The sequence below is a fragment of the Pseudorasbora parva genome, chromosome 21 (assembly GCF_024679245.1).
Source record: "Pseudorasbora parva isolate DD20220531a chromosome 21, ASM2467924v1, whole genome shotgun sequence".
NCBI lineage: Eukaryota > Metazoa > Chordata > Actinopteri > Cypriniformes > Gobionidae > Pseudorasbora > Pseudorasbora parva.
In genome coordinates this window covers 30073626-30086181 of record NC_090192.1, presented here as the reverse complement: position 1 = coordinate 30086181, position 12556 = coordinate 30073626, and the positions used below count along the sequence as shown (strand labels likewise).

The 12556-nt window shown below is 37.7% G+C and overlaps 1 protein-coding gene across 3 annotated transcripts in view; it reads right to left on the bottom strand.

The window, feature by feature from the left end:
* The window catches only part of rbfox3a (RNA binding fox-1 homolog 3a), a 526601-nt gene that overhangs the window by 438958 nt on the left and 75087 nt on the right, over nt 1-12556 (bottom strand). For all 3 annotated transcript variants that reach the window (XM_067430370.1, XM_067430367.1, XM_067430369.1), the window contains exon 2: nt 8160-8265. The gene's annotated coding sequence lies outside the window, so the exon portion shown is untranslated. The remainder of the gene's footprint in view (nt 1-8159; nt 8266-12556) is intronic.

Sequence of the window (12556 nt, the reverse complement as noted above, 5' to 3'; positions counted from 1 at the left end):
AGTTGACCATGTTCGTTTGATTATGATTATTTAATTGGGTTCAACTTATTTTTTTTAGGAGCGTAGGGGTTTCCTGCCATTTCTTTTGACTTTTTTTGTGATTTATTTATTATTAGGGAGATGGGGAGGTTTCTTTGTAATTTTTGTTTTTTCCATAATGTAATTTATACATGTTTTATTTATAGGTGTCTTTTGTTTGTTATGTTGGCCTTGGGGCACCCTGAAGCCATTGCTCCTTTATTTAATTAATTTAAAAAAATTTGTGGAATTTAGATTTGTGTCTTTGGTGATCTGTTGGCTGAGGCAGGTGTTCCTTTCTTCTAATAACGGGTCATACACAGGTTAATATTAATTTCCCAAATATTATTATTACTATTATTATTTTTAAATTTAAAGTGAATTACCACTTGTATTATGCATAAACATAAGCAATAGTATGTTTGTAGACTTTTTATCTCACAATTCTGACTTTTTCCCCTCAGAATTGTAAGACACAATTTTTAATTCTGAGAAATAAAGTCGCAGTTCTAATAAAGTATTAATTAAACAGTGTAAACCCTTATTTGACTCTTAGTTAGTCAGTCACAGCCCACCAGTTACTATTGGTTGGAATACTGCAAAGACATACTTTTTATTTTACATCTGTGATGGGATTCGACACTCAGCTTTGCATATGCATGCACACAAAAAATGACATTGTTATTATATGCTTTGATGTATTTTCTGCAACACAACATGCACACTTAGACAGTTAAACCACTGACCTAATTTCCGATAATAGCCCCTTAGAAACGTGAGAGAGTGAACATGAATAAAGTTGTGAGATGGCAGATTAAAAATGCAACTTCAAAGCCTGTAGGTGCGATTTAATTTTTAATATGTTTACAGCCTACTGCCAAATGTTGCAGCTTCATTTTTTTTTTATTTGTATCATTATTTTTTAGGGAGAGTGGAGTGTGTGTTTATACATCCCAATTTCATTACATCTGGAAGACTATAATAATTTCAGAAGATACATTATAAAACATTTGTTTGCGTAAACTGTGTACAGCACATACAGTATATTTAAAAAGAAAATCTTGTGATGACGCCTGCAGATATTTAACCTGATAACATGGGGTAACATGACCACAGATTGTAGTAAAGACACACTGTGAGCTTAAAAACATAAAGATAGAGCTATTGGCTCATTTTCCCCGAAATGCAATCTCCATCAGAGGACAAATGTGGGCGAGGTATGCCAGTTCCTCAGCACGGCTGTGCTAACAAAATCACCTTTATCTACATCGACAGGTGACAGCGTCAGCAGTTGGGCTGCCAGTGGAACAGGCTGTGTCTGCAGGCCACGCTGTGCCAAAGAGTCTAGATCTACATGAAGGAATGTATGTCTGAGTGTGTGGAAACGTGTGTACATCTTCCAGTTTCAAAGCATATTTATAATCAAACTGAAAGACTGTATGTATGTGTCAGCAACCATATGCCTTTTGGAAGCTATAAGAGTTTTTTTTACAGTGTCCTTGTTACATATGTTACATGTACTTACCATAGTAATAACAGTAAATTATGCATAATTGCCATTGCTACCCCTTCCCTTTCCCCGTTCACGTGAAGGGGTAGGGGTGTCTCAATTCTCTTTTGATTTGAGTGGTAGGGGTAAGGGTAAGGGTTAGGGCCAGACAACCATTCAAACAAAAAATTTTCAGGACCACACTATGAACGAAGGTGTATGAGGACGGAGTTTCCAAGCATACATAGACTACCGTGCTGCTAGAATAGAACCGTGCTGTGTGTAGTGATGTTGCCACTTTGGATTGATCACTGTGTGTTGTCTGGATGCAAGTTTCTCCTTAGCCTGCTAAACGCGCTATTTGAGTGATGTGACAAATATATAAAACAGTTAAAATAAATATATGGTGTAGTAGTGTGAGTCCAATTTCTTTGGGGGATGTTTTAACCCCTACACCTTGCCATTCCCTTTGAAGGGACATGGGGAAGGGGTAGGCGAAGGGGTATAAAATCAATTTGGGTTTTCTTACTCTCAACCAAACCCTAATTCTATAGTAAGTAAATGTTGTTAATTAATATTACTCAATACTATGTATATAATTACACTGTAACAATGACACCTTAAAATAAAGAGTGCACTTTAAAGTCATCATGAAAACGTTTTTCTTTTTTTTTTTGCACAATATTAAAATGTCTCCCCCCCCCCCCCATGTTAAAGCCAATAACATAAACAGCCAATATTAATATTCTTTACCATTTCATCCAGATAAACTAAAAATACAACACTAAAATCAATCGGTGTAAAAATACTACAAGTTAATTAAGGGATCACAACATTATATAACTTGCTAAAGGTTACATTTAACTCTCAGTGAATTATTGGGGTGTTTAAAGATTAACTTTAAGTGTTAGATGGAAGCAAATCAAAAAGTGTAAAAATTGGAGAAATACATAATTAAACATCTAATTTCCACAAACTACAAATAAATCCGTAAAATCAGCTGATGTTATGAACCAGTATACTGTATCATGCACCCCAAACATTTACTTTCTAAATGTGTGTAAGAAATTCATAACAAAACATTCAGATATTATCCTAATAACGTCAAATTAAAATATAACAACTTGCGCCACATTCGTTTTCCTCTGACATCAGGCATTGTTTTATGCTCACCATTTTTCTGGCTCTACTCTGGCATATAATCACCCACCATCCACAATCCAGCCTCGTCCTATGTGTTTAACCTCTTTGAAATCCCAGTTTGACTCCAAATATGTCATTACAAAAGCAAAATGAGTTTCAAACAGCTATCAGCACTGATTTTAATGCCTGAGCTTAGCATATCACGAGTGCAGGGCTGAGGAAAACTCCACCATATGGCCACAAGTGAGTCCACTTGAGCTCTATCCCAACTCTTAGCCCCACATCTGGACAGCTTTCACCATTAATTGCCACTAATGTCTGAACACAGCAAGCGTCAAGAAGGAATTAACCATAGATCTGACCGCTGACCTGGGTTTACACAGGGGAGTAACAATCTTGGCCACTTTTTTTTAAATCTGTGATTGACAGGGAAAAAAAGGACGCATTTCAAGCACAGGCGCACAGGACGTTCACTGATGCCTGAAAATATGAATTATAAAAAACACGTATTTGGAATCTGTCTTAATGTCTGTAAGAGGACAAGAGTGTGGTAGCAAACACAAGCGTGACGACAAAAGGATTTTGTGGCAAGAGACGCACATTTCTGGAGCAGAATGCCCTGAAGGACCCTCAAGGAGCGACAGAGAAAACGCAGAAAAATCGAGTGCGTGAACAAACGTATCTTTTTAGGAGTTGTGTCAGTGTTTTCATGCACTAGATGGCATATTCAGCAAACAAATGATAACACGCAAAATGCAGCAAACTCACTTTGTGGGTTAGCAATCAAAGAGAGGTGGTTTACAAGGAGACGATCGGCTGAGGCAGGAAGGATAAAAATTCTCAAGAACAAGTTGAGTTCAATCTCCGCCAGCACAGGTATGTAATCTATGTTGTGAATGACAGGTCATACTCCCCCCAACAACAGAGACGAGATTTACACCCATCCATCCACTTATCAAAAGTGTCATGCAGAAAAATAATCTTCCGACAAAAGAGTGATGGCGCGCTTGTCCTTCGCCAAAAAAAAAGAAAGTATTAAAAAAAGTATTACTAAAATGAAGAGCTTTCGAAATAAATCTCCTCCAAGTTAATAAAGTTGTCATACACTGGGTTTTATAAACTCAATGTCAATAAATAAATAAATATATAAAACATCACTCATGGGCATTTCGCCCAATATGTTTACTTTATTACCCTTTTCGAAAAACAGGGTGACAATATGTAGCAATCAAGCCTCTCGTCTGATTGGTCGATGCGGGTTTGAGATTGTGTTTGAGACCAAACTATCCCCTTAAATGCCACATTTCCATGGTTACCTTGTCCAGAATGGCTTCTAGCTCACTGAACTGCACCAGTTCTGATGGATTTCACTTTAACAGCCTTTAGAAACAGGCTGACAGGTCTGAGAAAGATGAATAAATGTCATTCACTGGAACTGTTGTGTTGATGCATGGGAGGCATGTGTCGTTTCTTGGTGAGGATGTATGAGAAATACACATTTAACTAAAACTCTTTCCCTAAATCGTATGTAAGGTGGTGTATGACTCACGCAAGACATTTATGTACCGGAAGAAAGAAAAATGAACTGTGATATGCAATTCCACCTACTAATAGAGCCAATGACTAACAGCGTGACCTAACCACATGCAATGAGACAAAAGATCTCTTGCGTGTTCATCTCAGTTTTTGTCATAACCAGCCGTGAATGTGACATGGTATAACAAGTGATGAATTACAGGACATTTTGATCTGTGGTGTGAACTAGCCCTACCAACAGTGGAATCTCCTTAGTCCAAATTTAATTGTATTAAACATTAAATATCTTCTGATAGGCTGTTTTTGTGTGTTTTTTGCTTTCAGTGTGGACAAATTGTGGACAATACTAAAGCACCATGCCACCTTTTTGGCCTTTAGGCAAGGAGAAATGAGATAAAAGTAACGACTAATTTAAGTTATTTGTTTTGACTGAACATAGAAGAAAGAGTGTTCAATAGAGACATAGAAATTTGACTTGAATATGATATTTAAAAAAACAATTAGGGGTAAGCTGCATTACGGTGTAATAATGTCAAATCATTGATATTTACATATCAAATGATTTCGTTGCATCTTTTTGTGACACTGAAGACATAGAAATAAATTACATTTCGAAATATGTTAAAATGGAAAAGAGTACAATTTTAAATTGTACAAATGTTCCTGCTCAAATGATTGCAATGGGAATATTTAACTCTTTCCCCGCCAAACACGGAAATTTCCGTTATTTGTGAGGAAACGCTTCCAGGCCAATAACGGAATTTTCCGGGTTTGCGTGTTTTCACTGTCGGGCACTAGGGGGCGCTATTGCGCATCTTCTGAATGAATACTGAATCTCCTGATCAAAACACACGTGAGGAAGACGCAAACGAGCGATCGCATGTAATCATATGCATATTAAAAATAACGTGATCATCCTCATTAAACAGCATATGAATCAAAACTGCCTATAATGTTACTGAATGAAATGTGGACCCAGGATGAGCTACAGGACTGTGTAAGCATTAGGGGTGTTGATGGACTCGATCTACTCCATCTGTGTTTGATCATCGCTCTGAATCTGATCTGGAAACAGTCTTTCACAAAAATTTGATTTTCTCAGCTTTTTGTTCAAAATGTTGCTTTTTTTATGAAACCTACCCATATTCAAGTGTTGATAAAAAAGGAATGCATGAAGCTAGAATAAAACGATTTTTTTGTTTAAAAGAAGAGGGTCAGCTCTTTATTTTGATATATTGCATGCTCAGATATTCATTTAACAAAATATTCTATGAGCTATTAAATTTTGGTGAAAATTGTCAAAAACCCTGGCGGTGGCTGGCAACTTTTTTTTTTAAAACGCTGGCAGGGAAAGAGTTAAATATTATAAATACATGAAATGGAGATTTTTTTTCAGAAATATTTCTAAACATCTTGTGACTCCAAACGTTCGATTAGTAGTGGATATTTCCAGCCAAAGAAAAGTTCCATATACAAAATATTTAATTATTATTTTGAAATAATGTTCAACATTTTCTAATAGTGCTTGTAAAAGTATTTAGTTCATTTAGATGCAAAGCTCACTATCACTATTACTTGGGTACTGACACAACTTACCCCCAAAGCATCAGATACACTTTACCCAACAGCTAACATTTTGAGGAAAATAAATCATGGCTTATCTATACCCAGATAATTTACATGATTCTTTAACAGTAAATTGTCTAAAATGATCTTTACGTCAAAGCAAATTAAATATAAAAATATTTGGGTATGCCAAGTTTTCCACACGTTTTTTTGATGCGCCATTTCTAAATATATAATGCGACAAAAAAATGAAAAGGGCCCCCCTGACACATCTTACCCCACTCTCCCCACACCTGACCGACCGACCTCTTGGCAAGTCCATCACTCACATGCCGTTGCCCTTAGGAGTCTTTCATTTTTTATTTTATTTTTTCACTCTCATGGAGTTGCTGTGCCATCCCTCATGCTGAGTTTGGGAAATGAGCCTCTCTGTACCAATTTGTCCTGGCCTTTCAGCCCCCTGTCCCTGATAGACCACCTGCCCAGGGCCTCTCATTGCTCCCATGCAGGGGGTGGCAGTGCCCTCCATGGGCCCTAACCCCCAAACCCAGCTGCCTTAATGGCCGCCGCGTTGCCCTATCGTGCCAGGCAGCGAAGCATGGCTCTGCTCCACCAGACGCCAACACTCTCTTGGAATGTTAATGACCTCTTCCATTCCCATCTTCCGTTCTACTCCAGACACGTAGCCAACCCTTCCCCCACAATCTGTTGTTTCCGTCAAGCACGCATGCAAAGAATGACAGTTTGCAATAAAAGGTTCGTATTACTGGAATGAGTCTACTATACACGTATTCAGGGAAATTATGAGATTCAGACAAACATTTTGAGAGGGTGTTTTCACTGCGAGCAGCTTTTAGCTGGTCGTGCACTTGACTGTCGCACTGCGTGAGTTCAGTAGCTCAAGTGCACTTACAGACACTTCTCCCCACACCCCCTACCCAGCATACTCGGGTTGAATGAGAAACTAGCATCCCTTTGGGCACATTCATTCCTAAGGTGAAAGTGGAGAAAGTGAAGTCTGTATTTACTTAAAACGAGAACAGATTTAGAATTGGAGGGGAGGAAAACAGGAATTGAAGTCAGTTCCAAACATCTACTCTATACTAATTTAAACAGCTCTTGATATTATTCTTAGTTTGTTCTTAGATGCTGAAGGTGTTTCTGCCATTTAATGAAAGCAGTCATCAAGCCCTGTGTTGTCCAATAGATACCTGCAAGCTACAGAAGCAAGAGCATATTATAGACCGGTATCTCTTATACAGAAACAATAATGCCATATAAATACACAATACACTTTAATTAAGTGAGTCATAGGCTAAAACCCTCTTCCTCAGAGACGGTTCAATCAGAATTTCAAGACAGATTGTAATTAAATGAAATGCTTCAGCACGGTCTGAAGTGCATGGTAAAGGTGCACTTGGGGCGTGTCCGAATCCCCTTTTACTATTTTAATAATTGAAACAATGGTAGGGATGCCAGGCGCATGGTTCAAAAGGGTTGCATCTGGTCTCTTAATGGGTCATGGGTGTGTTTTGGGCATAACGTGCAATAAACCAATCAGAGTCTCATCTCCCATTCCCTTTAAAAGCCAGTTGTGCTTGCACCATGGCGGATTCGCAATTTACATGGCAGAATTTGCAAGCAGAAAGACTGAATGGTCCAAAAGAGATTTCCCCTGTGAGTGTACGTACGCTGTGTACCCAACTATAAGTACGAATTACTAACGTGGCCTTTAAATAACACAAACAAATGTTTTTTTTTAGACCAGGTTTTTGTTGGTCAATGGCACGCTTTCAGTTGGCTCAAAATAGCAGCACACCAACAATGCACCTGAACACACCTTGTTTTCAGACCAGCATGGACACACAGATGGGTGTGAGTGCATTTGCTATTTAACCCCTTTGCAGTAAAAGATCGCAGATGGCCCCAGATTACTGCGTCAGACTGAAACTAGCACAAAAACAAAATCGTATGTGTATGTTGCGGTGTATGATAGGGCCCAAAGTCTGATAACTAAACAACAACAACAAAAAAAATTCTTTTTTTTTTTTTGCATATTGTTTTAGTAGAAAACTAGTCACTTTAAAAATCTAAAACCTGATTAGCATCTGATAAGCTTTTAAGAAATTCAAAACTATGAATTATCCATTATTTCATTGATTTGCATTCATTTGAAAATCTTATCAATCATGCTATTTTTGTTTACCAAAAGTTCAGCAGGATGGTATAAAAGAGTGGTAAAAACCTGTTTAAAAAGGCAAGCACAACATTCTAACAGAATGAATGATATAATAAAAAAAATTAAAAAAAACTTTTACAAAAAATACTATGCCACACTCCCCTGAAAATTACTTCTCTTCAAAACTATACTATGGACATGAACTTGAGTTTTCTTGTGTGTGCTTACCAGATCAGAGAAGTCTTGTATTCTTCCGGGAAGTCGACTGTTATTCTCCACTGCTATCAGAGACTAGGCTTCAACTGGCAGCATTCCTTCTTGTCTGAACTGGATTCTGAGGAAAATAATGCAGAGATGAAAAAGAGCTGTGAGATGTAGAGAATTACTAGATATGCACCGCTATCAAAAAGCACTATAACTCATGCCAAAAACGGAGTTGTGTTAGAACCATAATCAAAACATGAACTCATGTTAAACACAAGGCTTTTTGTGATCTTTTCTTTTCTTTCTGTAACAGCAGTCGGAGCGGGATGGAGATTTAGAACCCCAAAATGATCAACCCATGATCATCGCAAATACAGCCATGTAACCAATGATTATATAGAATCTATACTGAACTTAAATCACAAAAAAAAAGAGAAAATTCATTTAGACAGCTTAGCTTGGTTCTCATGCAACATTGGGGATTATTATCGATTATGAAAACCGTTGCGCTGCTAAATATTTCTGTGGAAACCGTGATGCATTTTTTCAGGATACTTTAATGAATAGAAAAGCTCAACTGAACAGTTAAAAGGAACAGCATTTATTTGTAATGGAAAGCATTTGTAACATTATAACATTATGTCACTTTTAAAGGTCCACTGAAATCTAAGTTTTTTAGCTTTTAGTATGACTGTGTTAGCCTTAAAGTTATGAATAAGCTGGTATGTTCCAAAACTATGACAAAATTTGCATTTAGGATATATAAGCATTCAAAACTTACAGTCTCTCACTTCTGTTAAAACGAATCTCAGATTTTGGTGACATCATCGCAGACTTCACTTTCTCGTCAAATCTTCTGTCCATTCAAAATGCTCTATTGAATATAAAGCCCGCCCCCTACACTGCCGAAGCTAAGACTGAAATCGGTCAGTTGTTAACACACATTTACTAATTTCTACATGGTGAAAGGCACACAGCACACTATATATGCGATAGGAAACCATTCAGTGTAAATATGCTTTCATTTGAGGTGAATAAAGTCTGTTTTCACGTTAGTTTCACGCACCGCAGCCATGCACACACCCCAACGGCTCATGTCTAAATTTAGACTACAGACACGAGAGCGCAGCACGGATCATATATGCGCGAGTCCGCGAAGACAACAAACAAATCGACCCATTTGAATTCTGCACAGAATGCTGCATTTCAAAGCGATATGGAGGAGATTATGATGGTAAACAGTGTTAGAGGAAACTGGCTTTACCAAACAGAAAGGTCCGCTCTTGCGCTCTAGTCAAACTGTATATTAACGAAACGCTATTGGCTGTTTCAAAAAAAGGGGAGGAGCTGCTAACAGCTGACGCCGTTTCAGGGGAAATTACGTCAACACATTGAATAATGCCGCGCGTTTCAAGGCACTTCAGTGGGCCTTTAATCAATTTAATGTATCCTTGCTAAATATAAAAAGTTATGTTTTTTCCTAAAAAAAAAAAGTAACTTTATATTACAGAGTAACGTCATAACATCATTTTCAACATACTCAAATATATCTAATATGATAAACAGAGCTGTGTTACCCCGTACTTGTGACCGAAAAAGCGGAAATCATAATAAAAGTCCCACTGCTCGCGAGGTTCATGTTCATCTCATTAACAATCGCTCCAGCGGCCTTGCTTAGCTCCACAACAACTGGTCCTGCTCTGCTTCATACTACAGTAATGTTAATAACCGTATTCAAGAACATGAGTTCTGCACGAGTTTTCCACCGGCTGTGAGGTGAAGACCACATGTCCCAGGATGCTGTGCTCAAACTTGATGTCATCAAACTATGACTTTGCTTTGAATAGGCGCCCTCTAGCGGTTGGAAAGGTTGCATGGTGCACCTTTAAGAGGTGTATATATAGGTATATATATATGTAAACATTAATGCAAGACATTTAAAAATCATTTTACATATACATAACTAACACGTTATATTTGGGGATGTGGCTTACTGCGGCATGAAGTAAAACAAATGCCAGTTACTATAGGAAACAATTACATTTCTACAGTGAATACAAAGGGACATTAACAGAAAGAAAATGGCTTGCCAAAATAGTGTGCAGGGTTTTTGTTTTCCTCTTTAGGTCCCCTGCCAAGTCGAATGGATAATGAACAAAGGGTGCATTTTAAAAGATAAAATGTTTTGATGAAAATTAAATCTCATATAGTTACTTTATATTCTGACAAGCAAATACTTGGAAATAATATAGTTTTAAAAATATTATAAGACAAAGAGTCTTTCTCGTGTCTGCATGTCACAATCTCTCTCTCTCTCTCTCTCTCTCTCTCTCTCTCTCTCTCTCTCTCTCTCTCTCTCTCTCTCTCTCTCTCTCTCTCTCTCTCTCTCTCTCAAGCACTCCTGGATGGACTGGAGGTCGTCGATGATGCTGACGGAGAAAAATATGAGGGTTTTCAAATAGTGCGGTGGCCTGAGGCAGCAGGTAGGCTCGGGTCAGCCCTCTACCTTGCCCAAACAGAACTGTTCATTTCATTGCCCTTGTACCAGCATGAATTCAGCACTGAACATTTGTTCTGTGTCTTTTTCTGAGTCTCTCACCTTACTTTGTACCTCAGGTCTGCGGCGTATTTGAACTGCATCTAACCGAGAGAAGTTCTCTCTCTCACCTTAACACACCTTTAACAGTCATTCTCCAGGGACGGTTATTGCTACAGCTGTACAGTCTGTACTCCTGTTCTGTCTCTTCCAGTGCTCAATAAGAATAAAACTGATCTTGTGAAGCATCCCACAGATCCTCAATTCTTAACATTACCCTACTTCCTGAAAAATATTTTCTGTTTTTTTATTCCAAACTTGTACAACTGGCTTTCCAATTAACCAAGTTGATGCCGCAGTACTTGCGAATCTGACCAGTGGATGCTTAATTTAATTCAGTATTAACTGCAATTTTCTCCAAGCAAAAAGAAAAAAGCAGCACCCTCAGCCATAAACATCTTCTGTTCCGCGTAAATCTGTCTTCTCAATCGCTTGATCAAGGTATCTGTTTTCCAAAGCGTTTCAAGAGCCAGAAGCTTTGGGGCAAACAGCTTTGAAGCCCCTGGAAATACAATGCCAGCACTGAGAAAAGCTCCACTTTAGCTCCCCGTGTCCGCCCCTCGTCGCTTTTCTGGCAGCTCGCACAATCCCTCTCCTCCAACATGCCTTCCAAAAATAAGGACAGACGATCTCAGGATTCTTTAATGAACTGTCAAGCGCCTCAGCTCCAGGGTGTACACAAAGATAGGCACCTCAGCAGAGCTCAAACTTACTGTACAGAACAGAGTAAAAAAGAAACCCGCAGAAAAAAAGGCTTCCACCTGAGTATTTCCAGCACAGTGTTAGGTGTTCTCTGGTTTATGTCAAAGTAAGCAATCTAAAGTGTTGATTGCTGAAATGTTCGTTTGCTTGTTCTTTTATATAGTTGACCTTTATAATGTTTTGCACAACTGAAAAGCTAAGGTGATACGATTCATACAATGTCCTCACAGGGCCCCGTTCACAACTGTCATTTTGTGGAGCCAAAGCCAACGATTCAATCCTGTATGCTTTTTGACTAGACATTATATAGCTATTTTTATTAGGCTTTAATCAAAATCATGTATTTGGCAGAAGGCCTTTGTAGACATCATTTTGTGGCACAGAATACATTTTTGATCATTTGCAAGTACTACTTAAATTTACCACTTAATCAAAAAAAATAATCAAGTACAATTACTACGTGATAGAATACACATTATTGTAATATGCATAGTTCTGAAAACAATTGATTTTTAGCCACTCACCTGAACTATAAATGTCATGTGACTAATCACTATGAAAGCAGAGGAAATTATGTCTTGACAATTTCTTCTCTAGCGGTACCAGACAGGCAAAAATATAAAATATAAGAGCCTTATTTTAATAAATGTCTATTATAATATATAATGCAATATTAGCAATATATTACATGCAATACATTTGGATTTCAAGATACATCGTAATATACAGCTAATGTTGAATGGCTATCAATGGAAAGCAACATTTTTTGGGCTGCAGAATGGTGTAGTTACAGCATTTATATACTAGTACACAGTAAAAAAAAGTTTTTTTATTTATCTTAAACAAGATTTATATATCTTGTTTAATTCAATGTCACATTTTGTGAAGAAGTGGCTTTCCAGCTGGCTTTGTAATTATTTGTGAAACTGACTAGCCATTTCTGAGTGAAAATAGTTTCAAAGCAAATCCTACACCATTTTTTTACAGTGTAGTAGATAAGGATGTTAACTGATGACCGTTTGACCGATGGGTGACCGTATCAACGTTAACCGATCAAAGTTGTCGGTATAAAAATAAAAATTAAATTTAAAAAAAGATCTCTAATTTAGGCTATTATAGACAG